The 4,957-nt window shown below is 49.0% G+C and overlaps 1 protein-coding gene across 2 annotated transcripts in view; it reads left to right on the forward strand.

Annotated features, from left to right (window-relative positions):
- Positions 1-4,957, forward strand: part of LOC109924374 (G-protein coupled receptor 4) — a 90,705-nt gene that overhangs the window by 17,842 nt on the left and 67,906 nt on the right. The window contains exon 1 of one of the 2 annotated variants that reach the window (XM_048618372.1): positions 1,153-1,618. The exons of the other annotated variant lie outside the window; for it this stretch is intronic. The gene's annotated coding sequence lies outside the window, so the exon portion shown is untranslated. Of the gene's footprint in view, positions 1-1,152; positions 1,619-4,957 lie in introns of those variants that run through there. 2 annotated transcript variants of the gene reach the window in all.

Below are 4,957 nucleotides of genomic sequence, written 5' to 3' on the forward strand. Positions count from 1 at the left end.
CCTCTACCCCGTCCCAATCAAACACTCTCAGGACAGGGACAGCACGGGGTTAGATACAAAGTAAAGCTCTCTCTACACTGTCCCCATCAAACACTCCCAGGACAGGGACAGCACGGGGTTAGATACAGAGTAAAGCTCTCTCTACACTGTCCCCATCAAACACCCCCAGGACAGGGACAGCACAGGGTTAGATACAGAGTAAAGCTCCCTCTACACTGTCCCCATCAAACCCTCCCCAGATCAGAGACAGCACAGGGTTAGATACAGTGTAAAGCTTTCTCTACATTGTCCCCCATCAAACGCTCCCAGGACGAGGACAGCACAGGGTTAAATACAGAGTAAAACTGCCTCAACACTGTCCCCATCAAACACCCCCAGGTCAGGCACAACATGGGGTTAGATACAGAGTAAAGGTTTCTCTACATTATCCCCATCAAATACTCCCAGGACAGGGACAGCACAGGGTTAAATACAGAGTAAAACTCCCTCTACACTGTCTCCATCAAACACTCCCAGGACAAGGACAGTATGGGGTCAGATGCAGAGTAAAGCTTCCTCTACACTGTCCCCCCATCAATCACTGCCAGTTCAGGGACAGCACAGGGTTAAGTACAGAGTAAAGCTCTCTCTACACTGTTCCCCATCAAACACTCCCAGGACAGGGACAGATACAGAGTGAGGCCTGCACTGTCCCTAAGATGAATTTCTCATTGTGTGTCCCGCTCAGGAAGGGAGTGTTACATCAGGGAGTGGAGTGGCTTGGAAATAACACATTGCTCCTGCTGTGACGCGTGAAACAAATGGGACTTTTTAAATTTGGAAAAAAAAACATAAGTTCTTGACATGCGGGCAGCATTGCCCAAATTGGTCCCTGAGAATGTGTTTCTCTTGCTGCAGTCCCTGTGCAGTGCTGTTGGGGAGAAATGTGTCTGGGCTTGGACCCTTTAACAAACCCCCCCACACCCCCTGTGAAAAGCCAGTGATCCGGGAAGGAGGGAGTTAATCATTCTTCTCGATGGGCGACAAGCTTAGTCCTTTGAGAAAAGCTTACTGGACGCCCAGGGATTCTTATAAACCACTTCCTGCTTCTCAGACTCTATTGTAAGGAGTTGTCAGCAGCTTTCTAAACAGTGTACAACAGGTTGGACATAGAGTCCTCTGTCTCTGCTTCTTAGCATACACACACACAGAGAGAGAGAGAAAGAGATCGAAAGCAAGGAAAGGAGCGTGAGAGAGAAAGTAGAAGGAAGGGAAATTTTAAAAAACACACACACACACAGGACGAGAGAACCATCGCAGCACCTGTGCAGTGAGCTGAAGGCGAACAGGGAATTTCAGAGTGAATGTCTAAAGTTTAAATCGATCACATCGAAGGCTGACTGTGAATCCAATCCAGCCCTATATCGGCTTTAGGGTGCTGCTGGAGAATGCTTTTTGCAAAAGGAGGCAGAACTGAAATGTGTGACTGAGCAGCAATTTTTTTTTTCTCTGCCTGAACCGAAGAGGAAATCGCTGCAAACACTGAGATTTGGAGCTAACAGTTTGATACCTTGGGACAGCGGGACTATGGAAGTGAATCTCTTGTCATCACCTGGGACCTGCAACTTCGACTTTTAAGGTCATTTTTCCCCCTATTTTCTTCTTAAATGTTTTTATTATCGCAGTCGGTGGCTGTCATAGAAGGGGAGGGAGGAAGAGAATTGATGCTTTGCAATTAAATTCTACCAATGTGCAGATTTCCAGGCAGGCAGAGCTGCCAACTTTCTCTCTCTTGCTAGATATAATAATTTTGATTCTTTCTGACTCCTTGGGTGTCAGTTGGTTCTCTCTCTCTCTCCCCCCTTCCTTTTGAATGCTCTCCTCCATCTCTGGAATTCTCCATGCCAAACTATTGTTGATGCTCAGTGCCAGAGGAGCTGGGGCGATGTGGGGGCTCAGAGGGAACAGGGACCCCCTCGGATTGAGGGTGAACGGGCTCCGAGGCGTCCGTGCGCAGCCCCAAAGGCCGCTCGGTCCCACCCTCCGATTCTCTCCCACCCCAGCCAGGCTCGCGTTCCACCATCACCCGAAGAGAGTCGTGGCAGAAATGGGGCAGAAAGATTTTGGGAAGCACCGAGAGAGGGAGAAACTGATGCCTTTGGTGGGACGGTTTGAGGACAAGTTGGGTGTTGAATAAATGAATCAGGCCACTCAGCCCCTCCAAATCCACCTGGATAATCTTTTGCTCATTAAGAATCTATCCAAGTCTGCCTTAGGACGTCCCAAGACTTTGCTTCCGCCACTACCATTTTTGAAGAAGTGCATTCCAAAGACACTCGGCCCTCTGCGAGAAAACGTTATCCTTATCTCTGTCTCTATTGGACAAGCCCTTTATTTTCACCCATGAGCCCTGGTCCCAGATTTTCCCACACCCACCCTCAGGTTCTTAAACAAGGAAAACAGAAATTGTTGGAGAAACTCAGCAGGTCTGGGGAGAGAGAAATGCAGTTAACATTTCCAAGTCCAGTGACCCATCTGGATCAATCAAGTCACCTCTTAGTCTTCAGGTACAAGCTCAACCTGTCCAACTTTGCTTTTAAAAGACAACCCACTTGCTCCAGGTATTGGATGGCACGGTGGCTCAGTGGTTAGCACTGGTGCCTCACAGCGCCAGGGACCTGGGTTCAATCCTACCCTCGGGTGCCTGTCTGTGTGGAGTTTGCACCGTCTCCCTGTGTCTGCGTGGGTTTCCTCCGGGTGCTCCAGTTTCCTCCCACAGTCCAAAGATGTGCAGGTTAGAGTGGATTGGTGATGCTATAGTGCCCATGGATGTGTGGATGCAGGGTTACAGGGATGGGGGTGGGGGAAGGTGCCCTGGATGGGATGATCTCCCAAGAGACAGTGTGGATTCAAAGGGCTGAATGACCTGCTTTCCACACTGTAGGGATTCTATGATTCTATTAGGCTGGTAAATCTTGACCAGGCTGTGTCATGGTGCCAGGGGCCTGGGTTTCAGTGATGATTCTAATATGCTTACATCCCTCCTTAAATAAGATGGCTAGTACTGTACCCAGTATTCCAGATGAGGCCTCTCCAGCACCCTGCATACCTGAAGCATAACCCCTCAGTTTTTGTGAGACAACAAGGTGCAGGGATGGATGAACACAGCAGGCCAAGCAGCATCACAGGAGCAGAGAGGCCGCGCCTCGGGCCTAGACCCTTCATTCAGTTTCCCTTGCCATTGGTTCAAGGCAATTGGAAAAAAGAGGCCAGATCCTTTGTTTTATTCTCATACGGTGAGTGGTTAGGATCTGGAATGCACTTCTTAAGAGTGTGGTGGAAGAAGCAGGATCAATTGAGGTTTTTGCAAAAGAATTTGATGATTATCTGAAGTGAAGAAAAGCAGTCACAGGGCAGGGGGGAATTGGAAACAGTACTTTCCCAAACAGGGAATCTGCGGTGGCCTGACAACTCAGTTGAAGTCCCTTGCCCAAGTGTGAGGGGAGGAGGGCAATAAATGCCATGGGAAGGGGGAACAGGAGGGTGACTACTGAACAGAAGCCCTTATTCTGAATGCCCCCTCCCAGGACATTTCTCAACCTTCACCCAGAGGTTCCACTCCCCTACTCCCATAACAAGAAAACTAACATTTCTTTGGTGCAGCATTTCATGGTTGAGCAGCCCTAGGCCTCAGGCCGTCAGCTGCATGTAGCGTGGGACTCCAGTTGAACAAGGTACCTGATAGGCCAGAAGACCCTCAGGGGCTAATCAAGTGCCCGATTGGTCTTTTTTTTGATAGTGATGAGGTAGTGGTCTGGTTAACCACCAATGAAGAGTCAGTACAGTATGGGACCCTCTTGTTTGAGGTTCTGCTACCATCCCAGCATCCACATGTCAAGTCCACTCTGAATTTGACATAGAGTCATGCAGCATGGAAACAGACCTTTTGTCCAACTAGCCTTAGGGAAAAGACCTTTGCTATTCCCCTTATTCCCCTCGTGATTTTATAAACCGCTACAAGGTCACCCCCCACCCATCCCCAACCTCCTATTCTCCAGTGAAAAAAGCCCCGGCCTCTCCTTACAACTCAAACCCTCCATTCCTTGCAACATCCTGGTAAATCTCTTCTGAACCATCTCCTTGATTCCGTCTTTATTTCAAAAGTATACTTTATTCATAAAAATGTTTAAACATATGTATTCACTGAAGCAGTTCGATTCTGTAGAGTCTTACCGTATTGGGAAGAAACAATCATTGGAGTTTGACTCTCCCGCCTGTTCCAACAACCCAAAATCACTTCTTACGTATGCAACGTGTTATTTACAGATATTTAAGGCATAGGCCACCTTCCTTTCTCGTTTGCTCCCTCAGACTTCTGAGCAGAAAGTATCAGGCCCTTCACCTCAGTCCACAGGACATCCCTCTCTTCTCAGGGGTGATTGCATGCTCCTTCCAATTTTACCTCCTGCTAGTTGGCAAATCGTAGAATTCCCAGCTGCATGGAAGCAGGCCATTCGGCCCATTCAGTTTGCGCCAACCCTCTGAAGAGCATCCCACCCTGTCCCTGTGGCTAATCCCCACCTAGCCTGCCTGTCCCTGGACACCTTAGCATGACCAATCCACCCTAATCCGCACACCTTTGGACTGTGGGAGGAAACCGGAGCACCCGGAGGAAACCCACGCAGACGCAGGGAGAATGTGCAAACTCCACACAGACAGTCGTCCGAGGGTGGAATCGAACCTGGGTTCCTGGCGCTGTGAGGCAGCAGTGCTAACCACTGAGCCACCTGTGGAGGCCAGCAGATTCCCTCAGATTCTAAATAAAAACCGAAAGAACTGCGGATGCTGTAAATCAGAAACAAAAACAGAAATTGCTGGAAAAGCTCAGCAGATCTGACAGCATCTGTGGAGAGAAATCAGAGTCAACGCTGACTCTGATTTCCCTCCACAGATGCTGCCAGACCTGCTGAGCTTTTCC

This window comes from Rhincodon typus, chromosome 39, assembly GCF_021869965.1.
Source record: "Rhincodon typus isolate 14 chromosome 39, sRhiTyp1.1, whole genome shotgun sequence".
Taxonomy (NCBI): Eukaryota; Metazoa; Chordata; class Chondrichthyes; order Orectolobiformes; family Rhincodontidae; genus Rhincodon; species Rhincodon typus.